General features: G+C 43.1%; 1 protein-coding gene across 4 annotated transcripts in view; it reads left to right on the forward strand.

Annotated features, from left to right (window-relative positions):
* The window catches only part of galntl6 (polypeptide N-acetylgalactosaminyltransferase like 6), a 1,033,047-nt gene that overhangs the window by 592,774 nt on the left and 424,889 nt on the right, over positions 1–15,384 (forward strand). The gene's annotated exons all lie outside the window — the stretch shown is intronic.

Here is a 15,384-nt window from a genome sequence, read left to right on the forward strand (position 1 = left end):
CTCCTTCGTCAGGCGAGTGTGGGACTCACACACTCACCTGACGAAGGAGAAAGCCTCTGAAAGCTTGTGATTTTCAAATAAAACAGTTGGACTATAACCTGGTGTTGTAAGATTCCTTACATTTGTCAACCCCAATCCATCACTGGCATCTCCACACCAAAATATGACCACTGTGAATAACTCTGTCGTATTTATAGTAGCTGTGCAGTACAACAGGGCTAGAGATTCGAAACCAACATGAACTTCTAGCTCAGGCATAAGAAGAGTTTTATAAACCGTACACAACAGGAGTCGCAATATTATTGGTTTGTGACACCTGTGTGACTAGCGTAGGCAAGACACTGATAAGTGCAGCTCCCGCCTCAGGCTTCAAGTACTGTACTTCTCAATCACTTCAAGTAAAGCAGAAATAGAATGAAATGTTTCAGCATGACTGAGTCAATCTTATTGGATTATTAACCTTAGACGTTCTCTCTGCACCTGCTCCTCCCCGACCAGGATATGCACTATGCGGGTATAAGTCAGGGTGGTATCATCCTGGTAGGTCGAATTACCATATCATCAGCAAGCAGCCAGAAGATGGCAATCTTCATCACACACTAATTAACAGCTTTAACTTGACACAGATGCATGCACCACATGGGCTTAAAGTATAATTGAATTCTGATTGCCATTCAAGTTCATAATATTTAAATTAGTAGGGGGGGGGACAATATGTTCTTCTGCTATGGCAAAAAAATTCAGCCAGTATTTCAGAATTAATCTGTGAAGCTATTTCCTTGAATGATTTAATTATTAGATTTCTGGAAATAACCCCACGAAGATTAAAATTTTGAAATTGACAGTCATGGTATCTTTATGAGATTACTCTAACATTGGATCATGAAATCCTGACATGGATCAGAAGGATAAAACATGCAGTTAAGACTACACACCAGTCGGTACTCTAAAAGAACATAAGAACATAAGAAATAGGAGCAGGAGTAGGCCATCCGGCCCCTCGAGCCTGCTCCGCCATTTAACAAGATCATGGCTGATCTTCTGCCTCAACGCCATTTTCCTGCACTATCCCCATATCCCTTGATGCCTTTAATATCTAGAAATCAATCGATCTCTGTTTTGAATGTACTCAGTGACTGAGCCTCCACAGCCCTCTGGGGTAGAGAATTCCAAAGATTCACCACCCTCTGAGTGAAGAAATTTCTCCTCATCTCAGTCCTAAGTGGCCTCCTTCTTGTTCTGAGACTGTGACCCCTGATTCTAGACTCCCCAGCCAGGGAAAACATCCTCCCTGCATCTACCCTATCGAGTCCTGTAAGAATTGTGTATGTTTCAATGAGATCACCTCTCATTCTTCAAACTCGAGAGAATACAGGCCTAGTCTACTCAATCTCTCCTCATACGACAATCACGCCATCCCAGGAATCAGTCTGGTGCACCTTCGTTGCACTCCCCCTATGGCAAATATATCCTTTCTTAGGTAAGGAGACCAAAATTGTACACAATACTCCAGGTGGGGTCTCACCAAGGCCCTATATATTTGCAGTAAGACATCTTTACTCCTGTACTCAAATCCTCTTGTAATAAAGGCCAACATACCATTTGCCTTCCTAGTTGCTTGCTGCCCCTGCATGTTAGCTTTCAGTGACTCATGTACAAGGACACCCAGGTCCCTTTGTACAACAACATTTCCCAATCTCTCACCATTTAAAAAATATACTGCATTTCTATTTTTCCTACCAAAGTGGATAATTTCACATTTTTCCACATTGTATTCCATCTGCCATGTTCTTGCCCACTCATATATCCTGTCTATATCCCCTTGAAGCCTCTTTGCATCCTCCTCACAACACACATTCCCACCTAGTTTTGTGTCATCAGCAAACTTGGAAATATTACATTTGGTCCCCTCATCCAAATCATTGATATAGATTATGAATAGCTGGGGCCCAAGCACCGATCCCTGCTGTACCCCACTAGTCACAGTCTGCCAACCTGAAAAAGACCCATTTATTCCGTGAAGACAGATACAAAGTATTAGTTTAATTTCTCTGCCATTTCTTTATTCCCCATTATAAATTCTCCCATCTCGGTCTGTAAGGGACCCACATTTGTCTTCGCCAGTCTTTTCCTTTTTACATACCTATAGTAGCTTTTACAATCTGTTTTTATGTTTCTCACTAATTTACTCTCATATTCTATTTTCCCTTTCTTTATCAATTTCTTGGTCCTCCTTTGCTGAATTCTAAAATGCTCCCAATCCTGCTTTTTCTGTCAACTTCGTTTGATTTAATACTATCTTTGATTTCTGTTGTTAGCCATGATTGGATCACTTTTCCTGTTGGGTTTTGTGCCTTAAAGGAACATATATTTGTTGCAAATTATGTATTAATTCTTTAAATGCTAGCCATTGCCTGTCTACCGTCATATCTTTTAATGTAGTTCCCCAATCAACCACAGCCAACTTGCGCCTCATATCTTCGTAGTTTCCTTTGAAGGTGAGCTCAATGTACTTCTTAAAGTGATTTATGCCTACTGAAGCCTGGCTTTACTCTACTCTGGTCATAAAAGAACTAACAGGAAAAGGGGTTGAATTCGGATTGTGCAGAGTTATTAATGAACATTTCATGGTCAATATGATCTCCTGGACTGGTTTCGATAGCCTGAGGGGTTCGGAGAGGAATTTTCCAGTGTTTTTTTTCCTTGTTGGTCCTGGTATTTTCTCAGTTTTTGTTCTGCCTCCCCAGAAGATTACATGGTGGGGTTGGGGGGGGGGGGGCCACAGGAGGCGGGGGCGGCGGCGGTGGGGAGGGGGGGAAAGGAAGCGTCTAGTTTACCCAGAGAGTGGTTCGAATGTGGAACTTGCTATCACAAGGAGCTGAGCCGAATAGCATAGATGCATTTAAGGGGAAGCCAGATAAACAAATGAGGGAGAAAGGAATGGAAGGATATGCTGATAGGGTTAGATGAAGTAGGGCGGGAGGAGGCTCGTGTGAAGCATAAACACCGGCATGGACCAGTTGGGCCAAATGACCTGTTTCTGTCCGTACATTCTATGTAATATATGCAATGTAATCTAGTCATGATGGTCTGGGCACCATGAGTGTGGGGCAGGCTTGATGGACCATCTGGTCTTTTCATGCCCATCATTTTCATATGTTCATAACATGTTATAATCTTACTATGAAAATGCTTTGCAGCTGTTTTTTTTATGTGAAGCACTTTGGGACTTTTTTTATGCTAAAGACGCTTTGTAAATGCAAGTTGTTTTCTTGTTGTTATCCACCTGTTTATTTTAAATGAGTTTTGAACCTTTGTTAAAATTGTGGACACAATAATCGATTCTAACGCACTGACATGTCTCACCACAATTGCGGAGCATGAATTCAATCCTAAAAGTGTCTTGAGTATTCCTTCAGCCTGACTGATCTTATTCTATGAGCTAAATCACCTTTTTTTTTCCCTGGACTTCTTTTGCTTTCCTGCTACTTTCTGATATTTAGCAGATCTGTACTGACAGCTGAGTGCAGTAAAATAAATGGATTACAAGTCTGACTAAGGCTGTCCCGGAAACATTACTGTCCTGAAAATTGAGTTTTATTTCCTATAAAATCAAGGCAGTTCCTCAAGATTCAGAATGACAGTGTTCAGGCGTAGAACATGTTTTACCTTTGTACCCAGTGGCAGCAGCAAGTATCATATCCATTCCCTACATCTTTCATCGTGTGATATTAAGTATCGTCCTTACATTGTCAAGTTTGTACTAGACTTAATCCAATGTACATGTGCCTGGCAGGGTAATCAATATAGATAGGGGCCAGGGCCATGCAGTGTGTGCTGGAGGGTTCATTCGGTCTTTTATCCTTCCAAGCTTTGTAAAATGTTTTTTATGAATTTATTCTCAGGATGCGGGTGATGCTGGCAATGCGGCAATTATTATTGCCCATCGCTCTAAGAAGGTGACGGTGGGCCTTCTGCTCCACCCGCTGTGGACCATGAGCTGATCATGTTCCCAGAGTGGTGTTAGGTAGGGAATTCCATGATTTTCGCCCAGCGACAATGAAGGAATGGCGATATATCTCTCAGTCAGGGTCGTGTGTGACTTGGAGAGGAACTTGGAGGTGATGGTGTTCTCACAACCACATTGGTGCTCTTGGTGCTAAAGGTCGCAGGGGAGGGCGGTGCTATTGAAGTACTACATCTTGGGATATAGAGAAAAAACAGAAACTAAAGGGACTGTGCAATAAGAAATAGGTGCAGGAGTAGGCTATATGGCCCTTCGAGCCTGCTCCGCCATTCAATCAGATCATGGCTGATCTTCGACCTCAACTCCACTTTCCTGCCCAATCCCCATATCCCTTGATTCTCCTAGAGTCCAAAAATCTATCGATCTCAGCCTTGAATGTACTCAACGACTCAGCATCCACAGCCCTCTGGGGTAGAGAATTCCAAAGATTCACAACCCTCTGAGTGAAGAAATGCCTCCTCATCTCAGTATTAAATGGTCAACCCCTTATCCTGCGACTATGCCCCCTAGTTCTAGACTCTCCAGCCAGGGGAAACAATCTCTCAGCATCTACCCTGTCAAGCCCCCTCATAATCTTATATGTTTCAATGAGATCACCTCTCATTCTTCTAAACTCCAGAGAGTATAGGCCCATTCTACTCAACCTCTCCTCACAGGACAACCCTCTCATCCCAGGAATTAATCTAGTGAACCTTCGTTGCACCGTCTCTAAGGCAAGTATATCCTTCCTTAGATAAGGAGACCAAAACTATACGCAATACTCCAGGTGAGGTCTCACCAATGCTTGGTACTTTGTCATGCTGCTTCTCCTGAATGATCAAATGCATGCTGCACTAAAAGACTATTGGAGGCGGACCTCCATGGGTTATCTGTCTATCTATCCATCTAACTATCTATCTATCTATCTATCTATCACTAGCACATTGTCCTTTCACTTCTGGTTCCTAGGCTGAACTCTGTTAGGATGAGAATATTTTTCCTGGTGTTTTTAAGGGCCCAATATGAAATGAGTTTGTACAGCCTGAAACTAGTTTACAATACAAAACTGTTTCGTAATGAAGTATTAATTGTTACTATCACTCCAACAAAGTGGCTTGTATGGGAAGTGGAAAGATTTACTCTGGCTCCATAGGAAGTGGTCTTTTGTGGTTAAGGCACATTGTGAGATAAAGTAGAGGGAGCTCAGCTCTGCAACCAGCCCATGACATACATGGTCTGGGAGTACTTGCTGCTGACACTGGAGAGGTAACATTATGTCACTAAGTTCCCAGTGATGGGGACTCGTCTGCTAGGGGTGATTATCTGGAATTTGGTACCTGCTCCTCAGGATTTTGCATCCATTATGGGGAAAATTACCAATTAGGTGCCAAATTCATACCAGAATGATGCCTGGCTAAAAGGGTTAAATTATGAGGACCATGCTTGTATTCCCTTCCGTACAGAAGATTAAGGGGTGATCTAATTGAGATATTTAAGATGATTAAAGGATTTGATAGGGTAGATAGAGAGAAACTATCTCTTCTGTTGGGGGAGTCCAGAACAAGGGGGCATAACCTTAAAATTAGAGCAAGGCCATTCTGGAGCGATGTCAGGAAGCACTTCTTCACACAAAGGGGCATGGAAATCTGGAACTCTCTTCCCCCATAAAGCTGTTGAGGCTTGGGTATTAAAGGTTACAGAACCACGGTGGGTAGATGGAGTTAAGATACAGATCAGCCATGATCTAATTGAATGGCGGAACAGGCTCAAGGGGCTGAATGGTTAGCTCCTGTTCCCATGTTTCTAAAATAAGGGAAAATGTTCTATTCACATCATCATGAACACAAAAACGCAGGGAAAAAAATTAAGAATGTGCATGGCAGAATTGCGGGCTGTGCTGATTTACCAATATGGAAATATAACCCCTCTGAGGTTATGACCACTTCTGAGGTCAGTGTCACGCTAGTCTAACTGTGAAAGCATTGCACTGCAACATGCAGAGGTTATCTGCATGAATCTATGAATCAGATATCTACCCTAACATCGCTGTCAGATCACATGCAAGGTTCCCAGTGACAGCCTATGCTGTCAATCAGTCAGCCTCCGCAAGAGCTCTTGGAACTCAAGTGGGCTGTGTCTTCTGCATCACCTATCAATCATGTCGCTGCTCCAGAATGACCAGATGTACGTACACTGATTGATTTTATCTGTTTGTATCTAGAACATTTGCTGCAGTTTTGCTCCAGGTACTAGTAATAGTCTGGCAACTGAGTGGGATCGTGAAATCGGTGTTTATTCGTTCATGGGATGTGGGTGTCACTGGCAAGACCAGCATTTATTGCCCATCTCTAATTGCCCTTGAGAATGTGTTGGTGAGCTGCCTTCTTGAACCGCTGCAGTCCGTGTGGTGAAGGTTCTCCCACAGCGCTGTTAGGTAGGGAGTTCCAGGATTTTGACCCAGCAAAGGATGGGCGATATATTTCCAAGTCGGGATGGTGTGTGACTTGGAGGGGAACGTGCAGGTGGTGTTGTTCCCATGTGCCTGCTGCCCTTGTCCTTCTAGGTGGTAGAGGTTGCAGGTTGGCGAAGAAGCCTTGGCGAGTTGCTGCAGTACATTCTGTAGATGGTGCACACTGCAGCCATGGTGCGCAGGTGGTGAAGGGAGTGAATGTTCAGGGTGGTGGATGGGGTGCCAATCAAGTGGGCTGCTTTGTTCTGGATGGTGTCGAGCTTCTTGAGTGTTGTTGGAGCTGCACTCATCCAGGCAAGTGGAGAGTATTCCATCACACTCCTGACTTGTGCCTTGTAGATGGAGGAAAGGCTTTGGGGAGTCAGGAGGTGAGTCACTTGCCGCAGAATACCCAGCCTCTGACCTGCTCTTGTAGCCACAGTATTTATATGGCTGGTCCAGTTAAGTTTCTGGTCAATGGTGACCCCCAGGATGTTGATGGTGGGGGATTCGGCGATGGTAATGCTGTTGAATGTCAAGGGGAGGTGGTTAGACTTTCTCTTGTTGGAGATGGTCATTGCCTGGCACGTGTCTGGCGCGAATGTTAGTTGCCACTTATCAGCCCAGCAATGTTGCTGGGTCAATTAGCAAGAAAATCAGCAAATGTTTCTCTGCTGGAACCATGTATCCATTTTAGACAGCAGAGGGGAACAGAAACAAAAAAAAACTGAAATGAATATACGGGCAATCACAGGTAGTGCGCCCATGAGTTTGGGATTTGCGCTGGCAGCAGTTGAGGATCCTGTTATTAGTTTGCACTCAGAGTAAAAATCTGACATTGGCAAAACGTAACCACAAAGCCATCGGATTGTTGTTAAGAACCCATTTCAAACTTACCTGCGAGAGGAATACAAAGCAGTTTGCACCCATTCCAAGTTTGTGTTCAACAACTACACCAACAACAGCTTGCATTTAAATAGCACCTTTAACGTAGTAAAACGTCCCAAGGCGCTTCACAGGTGCGATTATCAAACATAATTAGATACCGAGCCACTAATGGAGATATTACGACACATGACCAAAAGCTTGGTCAAAGAGGCAGATTTTACGGAGTGTCTTAAAGGAGGAGAGAGAGGCGGAGAGGTTTAGGGAGGGAATTCCAGAGCTTCGGGCCTAGGCAGTTGAAGGCGCGGCCGCCAATAGTGGAGCGGTGAAAATCGGGGATGCGCAAGAGGCCCGAATTGGAGGAGCGCAGAGATCTCGGAGGGTTGTAGGGCTGGAGGAGGTCACAGAGATAGGGAGGGGTGGGATTTGGAAAAAAGTAACAGTAAACTGCATGCACACAAGATCAGCTGGGATTGGAAGAAACCATTGCTTTCCCTCGGATAGGTGCCAAAGGATGGAGGATGAGTTATGAGGAGCCATGGAATACAATTCACATCCTATAGGTGAGCTGGCCTGATAACTGATGGGAGATGGTTGTGAGCTAATTATGGTGTATGACTGGGATATCATGGAATCTTCCGCTCATCAACATGTACCAGACATGTTCAATAAATGATAGAAATGTAAATTTTCATTCCAAACGGAAACTGTATTATTGTCTAGCCTGTCGACAGATTCTGCTGGTGTCACTGTGAAATAATTTACCCCACAGTGCTGTCTCTCCCCAATGACATCATCTCTATCCAATATAAAAAAAGTATTTCTGAAGGGAGACTCCCTGTGGTATAAAGCCTACTGAACTACAGATGTACATGAATAACATAGCTTGATATTTTTACTCCATGATTTTCATTTTTGTGTTCTGACAATGGCAACTATTAATTAAGAACAACTACCTGAACCAAGGGCCACTTTGTAAAGGTTGTATGTGATTTCCGTCTCAGGTTATTGACTGCATTCATCTTTGTTTAAATGTCATGGTAAAATCAATTGGAATGGTTGCTCTTCCAAGTTGGAATTACTCCTGCTGTGAACCGATTGGTCACCGTGGAACAACAACATGGGTAGGGAGGAAAAATTTCTGAAGGTTTGTTCCAGAAGGTGGTCATCCCACAAATAGAGAAGAATAGAGAAGGGTACCAACCCTCAGGAGGAGAAGAGAGGAACCAGTACAGGAAAGCCCTGTGGGTCTGCCACCTGAAGACAAGGAGGAGGCTAATCAAGAGCAACACTAAGGCATTGTGAATCATTGGCCATGTGGTTGATAGTGAGGAGGAAAGCTGTAGACTGCAGGAAGATATCAAAGGACTGGTTAGGTAGGCAGAAAAGTGGCAAATGGAATTCAATCCATTGAAGTGTGAGGTAATGCATTTGGGGAGCGCAAACAAGGCAAGGGAGTATACAATAAATGGGAGGATACTGAGAGGTGTAGAGGAACGAAGGGACCTTGGAGCACATGTCCACAGATTCCTGAAGGTAGCAGGGCAGGTAGATAAGGTGCTTAAAAAGGCGTACGGGATACTTTCCTTTATTAGCTGAGGCATAGAAGATAAGAGTAGGGAGGTTGTGCTAGAACTGTATAAAATATTGGTTGGGCCACAGCTTGAGTATTGCGTACAGCTCTGGTCACCACATTACAGGAAAGATGTGATTGCACTAGAGAGGGTACAGAGGAGATTTACGAGGAAGTTGGAGAATTTTAGCTATGAGAAAAGATTGGATAGGCTGGGGTTGTTTTCTTTGGAACAAAGGAGGCTGAGGGAAGATTTAATTAATTCATATAAAATTATGACTGGACTAGATAGAATGGATAAGGAGGACCTATTTCCCTTAGCAGAGGGGTCAGTGACCAGGGGGCATGGATTTAAAGTAACTGGAAGAAGGATTAGAGGGGAACTGAGGGGAACTTTTTCACCCAAAGGGTGATGGGAGTCTGGAACTCACTGCCTGAAAGGGTAGTAGAGGCAGAAACCCTCAACTCATTTAAAAAGTACATGGCTGTGCACTTGAAATGCCGTAACCTACAGGGCTATGGATCAAGTGCTGGAAAGTGGGATTAAGCTGGATAGCTCTTTTTGAGCCTGCACGGATACAATGGGCCGAATGGCCTCCTTCTGTGCCATAACTTTCTGTGATTCTATGATTCTATGATCAAAGGTCATACATGAGGAAAAAGAGACAGTATTCATGAGAACAGACGAGTGGAAGAGATGATGGATTCCATAATTAGGGGGATAGACAATCTGATTTGCAGCCGTGACTGGGGATCCGGAATGGTGTGTTGCCTCCCAGAGGCCATGATATGGCATTAGAAGAGCAAGTGAAGAAACTTCTGGAAAAAGAGGAAAAACAACTGGAATTTGTGACTGATATAGGAACCAATGACAAATGGGAAGGAATGGGACAGAGGTCTTGCAGAGGAAACGTGGGGAGCTAAGTTCTAAAATAAAGTCGAAGAGGTTAGTAATCTTTGAATTGCTCCCAGTGTCACACAGTAAATAATTTAGGGGGTGATTTTAAACCCCCAAGAATGGTTGGGTTGGGGGCGGGTAGGAGTTGAAAATAATTGTTTTCTGGGTCGCGACCGCAACCCGGCTTTATTTCCGGGTTTAACGTCAGCGCGTAAAAGTACAGGCTTCCCACTGGGAACGCAAAGTCCAAAAATTTTGAGGTTGCGACCCAAAAAAACAATTATTTTCAACTCCCGCCAGCCCCCAACCCACCCGTTCTTGGGTTTTAAAATCACCCCCTTGGAAGATGGAAGAGATGAGATATGTCAATGCATGGCTAAAAAGATAGTCTAGAAGAAAGGGTTTCAGATTCCTAGGAATATTGGAACAAGTTCTGGAGCAGTGAGAAGATAAAATGGGATGGGCTTCATCTAAACCGGAATTGTTCCAATATCCTTACAGAGAAAATAATTAGGGAAGTGACAGATGATTTAAACTAGTAAGACATAGAGGGATAAGGAAATTGATGACTATAATAGCAGAAAGGTTAAATAAAAAAAGGAATGCTTTGAGGAATAGACTTGAATTTTTTAATGAAATAATTTACTGGAGGTAGATGTATATGTAAATAGTGAGTATATTGTTATTATTGATCTCAGAAATGGCTGACAGCAGATGAGATGTTAAACTGAGGCCCCGTCAGCCATCTCAGGTGGACGTAGAAGATCCCACAATATTATTTGAAGAAGAGCAGGGGAGTTCTCCCAGTGGCCTGGCCAATATTTATCCCTCAACCAACATCACTAAAACAGATGATCTGGTCATTTATTTCAGTGCTGTTTGCGGGACGTTGCTGTGCACAAATTGGCTGCCACATTCCTACATTACAACAGTGTGGACATGGGATGTCGGCGTCGCTGGTAAGGCTGGCATTTATTGCCCATACTTAGTTGTCCTGAGAAAGTGGTGGTGGGCCATTTTCTTGAATGTGCTGGTAACGGCTTTGATACAACTGAACAGCTTGCTATGCCACTTCAGAGGGCAGTTATGAGTCAACCATGTTGGTGTGGGACTGGAGTTGTATGTAGACAAGGGTGGGTAAGGACGGCAGGTTTCCTTCCTTAAAGGTCATTAAAGTGAACCAATTGGGTTTTCATGACAGTCAAAGAGCTTCATGGTCACTTCTGCTGGTACCAGCTTTTTATTTCCAATTTTTTTTTAAACTGAATTCAAATTCTCAAACTGCCATGGGGGATTATTTGTCCAGGCCTCTGGATTACTAGTCCAGTAACATAACTACTACACTACCGTACCCGAGAGTGATTATTGATCGTATTCTGAAAGCAACAAGCCAATGTTTGGCAGTTATTAATAACTGGAACTGGAGTACATCTGGAGGGCATTGAACTACAAGTCAGAACTGGTCACACTGATATTGTACCAATCAATAGTGAGAGCAATTCTGCAGTATAGATTGCAGCCTTGATTACCCTACATCAACAACAGTTTAAATGCATTAGATAAGAGTGACCAGAATAATTCCAGACCTTGGAAGACTAAATAATGAAGAAAATTTCAAGTGACTAAACTTATTTTAAGTGGTAAAATGAAGGCTGGTGGAGAAATGATCAAGTCCTTTAAAATAATGACTGATATTGATGAGGTTAAAGTAAACTAGCCATTTAACTTGGACAATGAGCGTTGAACAAGAGGACACTAGAGTACAAAATTCATAACCCTCAAGCAAGGCTAGAGATTAGAAAAACAATATTTTTCTCACAGGATAGTGGATGGGGTGGAACAGACGCCCAGAGAAGGGAGTTGATTCTGAGCCAATTGGCATCTTTAAGGAGGAGCTGCATCAATATCTATTGAGAAGGGGAATTGAGTTAGTAACTCAAAAGTTCTGCTCTTTCTTGGACTTCTAGCATTGGAACACCAGAGGGACCAGAAATTGGGACAGAGCCCAGTTCTGCCAGAGTTATGCCCCTTTAGAGCATCAACATCAAATTCCGAGGGGCATGAGAGTGAGAGCTTCTTCCACCCACCCTCCCACCACATCCCAACCTCATTATGCAGGACATGTCTGGGGAAATGAACTCAGGCTACCCAGGGAATCTTACCTGGTACACTGCCATAAGGCCCAATGGTACACCTGTAAAAAGCAGGTGTAGGTGCCATTTTTAAAATATATATTCATTCTCGGGATGTGGGCACCGTTGGCAAGGCCGGCATTTATTGTCCATCCCTAGTTGCCCTTGAGAAGATTACACTGAAAATTTTGAAGAAGGCTTCTTGTAGGATTTTTCTGTGACATGAACTTCTGATGGATGCCCTCTTTTTGATGGGGCTTAATGATCGCCAGACTTGACTTGAGGCGGCTTACCACCACCTTCTCAAGGGCAATTAGGGATGGGCAATAAATGCTGGCCTTGCCAGCGACGCCCACGTCCCATGAATTAATAAAAAATATATACAGAACTAGTGCAAATAATGGAAAGTCAAAGAGGTGTTGGCTTCATGAAAATAGTTTTCAAACTTTGTTTTTCCTTCAGGGAAGAAAAAGAAAGGAGAGACATACACGGTTTTGATCCAGTGCAAGTGGTGGGATAAATATTTTAACGACAGGTCACATTTCCTTAGTTCTCTTGACTTAAGGAGAATGTGTCACAGCGCTTGATGAGGTGGAAAAAGGAGAGGTGGGGGGGGAAAGGAGAATAAAAGAATTTACTGACAAGCTTGGTCGAAGAGAAGCGTTTTTAGGGGGGCTTTGAAAACAGAGAGGGAGGTGGCAAATGAAAAAGATTTTTGGAGGAGATTCAATGCAGTTTGCATCAATGTTTACATGCGTAAGCAAGCAAATTAATAAAGCTTTTGCTAAACACTTTTGTCAATAAAATGGTGCCCCTTTAAAATCGCGCTTGTATTTAAAGAAAATTTGACAGTGATCATTTTCTACTTTGCCACCTGGTGGAGTGGTTCATCTGCCCATTATGGAACCTGCCCAATTTCCGGTCCATTGATATGAATGGCATATATTACACCTGAGTCATATCAGTGTTATGTTGGAGAGACCATTATCTGATTGCTGAAGTGAAAATTTCAATGGCCTTTTTAAAAGGTGGCATAAAGTGTGACATACGATACAATGATGTTATCATCCATATTTGCATTGAGACTTGAACACAAAAATCTAGGCTGACACTCCAGTGAAGTACTGAGGGAGTGCTGTGTTGTCGAAGGTACCGTCTCACTGAGAGACTCTGAACTGAGGCCCTTGTCTGCCTTCTTGGGTGGATGCAAAAGATCCCATGGCATTATTTCAAAGAAGAGCAGGGGAGTTCTCCCCGATGTCCTGGCCAATATTTATCCCTCAATCGATATCACCAAAAAACAGATTATCTGGTTATTATCACAGTGCTGTTTGTGGGACCTTGCTGTGTGCCTCTTTTCCTACATTACAACAGTGACTAATTTCCAAAAGTATTTAATTGACTGTAAAGCACTTTGGGACGTCCTGAGGTCGTGAAAGGCACTATATAAATGCAAGTTCTTTCTTTCTATTACGCTTCCTGTTAAATACAGGATATCATATCAATCTGGAACTACTGAAGAAAACAACGACAGTTTCGATCTTCATGCAAAGCATATAGGTTAGCACATAGTGTGTTAACAAGGCAGCACTGTAACTCTAGCTTCAGATGGCATTGATAAACCAGGAGAGCTAACCGATTTTATCAGCAGTTTATCTGATCTAACCCCTGAGATTTGCATAAAACATGTTGTTCCTTTGTTGAGTCACTTTTATGTCACTGGCAGAGTTCCAGTATAATTACTCAGTGTAGTTTGGGGTCTGAAACACAGTTGTGATGTTTAGCTGCTAACCTGGCCTGTCCGTTTAAGCCACTCCTCAACATGGGAAGATAGTGTGTAAAAGGTAAATCCCTGTAATTGTACTTGGTTGTAAATCACTGAGGTCAATCAGAGGGCATTTGATAGCTGCTGGTAAATTTCAGTTTTCAGTACAATGACTAAGTTTCTTTTGTAAAAGATTTTTTTCTATTGGTAACTGTGTGATGTCCGTTGTGTGTGTGATGAATGTGGTCTAGATGCAGTGTTTCTATGTTTCCACCAGTGGATCTCTCATGGCACTGCTCACATTAGGTCCTACTTACCTCAAATGGCTTCTTCTGGTCCCAATTCCTCTTCTCCCCGTCTTCATCTGGCGGGAAAGCCACATCGACTTCTCCGCTCAGGCCAGAGTTAAAATTGCAGTGCGACTGTGACAGAAAAAAAAAAGACACCAAACACATGACAGAACAGAAGGTAAATGTTACGTGTCGGAAATGTGCGTGGATACAAGGCTTATAATATTATTATAGATAAAGCAAGGTTCGAGTGCAGCTAACAGCACAAACAGTTGTTCCCCCACTTTTGGCTGCACTAAGAAATATGAAAGCCTGAACTTACCTCATTTTTCGTGGCTTTTTGAGAACTGTTACAGCAATTGTCAACTCCACTTTGACCCAGGCACAGACAAGAATGTAAACAGGGAAGAGTGGTGTCAGGAACCCAGTATAGTGCTGTACTCCCAAAAGCAGACTGCAAAATAAAAGCACCTTTATTCTTCATAACATAAAGCAGCTGGAATTTGTGAGACAGATCTGTCCAATTTTAGCCAGTTGTGTGCATGATGTTACTTTGCCTGGGGTGGGTGTCACAGATTTTTGCTTTGATATTTTCTCATTATTAGCTCTCAGGTGCCAGACATGGCTCAGTGGTAGCAGTCTGGGCTCTGAGTCAAAGGGTTATGAGTTCAATTCCCACTCCAGATACTTCAGCACATAATCTAGCCTGATGCTCCAGTGAATGAGTGCTGCACTGTTGAAGGTGATGTCTTTTGGATGCGACATTAAACAAAGGCTTCATCCAGAAAGAAAGAAACATAACAACATAAGAAATAGGAGCAGGAGTAGGCCATATGGCCCCTCGAGCCTGCTCCGCCATTCAGTAAGATCATGGCTGATCTTTGACCTCAGCTCCATTTTCCTGCCCTATGCCCATATCCCTTGATTCCCTCAGAGTCCAAAAATCTATTGATCTCAGCCTTGAATGTACTCAGTGACTGAACATCCACAGCACTCTGGTGTAGGGAATTCCAAAGATTCACAACCCTCTGAGTGAAGAAATTTCTCCTCATCTCAGTCCTAAATGGCCGACCTGTTATCCTGAGACTATGCCCCCTGGTTCAAGACTCTCCAGCCAGGGGAAACAGCCTCTCAGCATCTAACCTGTCAAGCCTTCTCAGAATCTTATATGGTTCAATGAGATCATCTCTCATTCTTCTAAACTCCAGAGAGTATAGGCCCATTCTACTCAATCTCTCCTCATAGGACAACCCTCGCATCCCAGGAATCAATCGAGAAACAAAGACTTGCATTTATATAGAACTTTTCCAGGCCTCAGGATATCCCAAAGCTTTTGAAGTGTAGTCACTGTTGTAATGTAGGAAACGCAGCAGCCAATTTGTGCAC

Source organism: Heptranchias perlo, chromosome 4 (genome assembly GCF_035084215.1).
Source record: "Heptranchias perlo isolate sHepPer1 chromosome 4, sHepPer1.hap1, whole genome shotgun sequence".
NCBI classification, from domain to species: Eukaryota; Metazoa; Chordata; class Chondrichthyes; order Hexanchiformes; family Hexanchidae; genus Heptranchias; species Heptranchias perlo.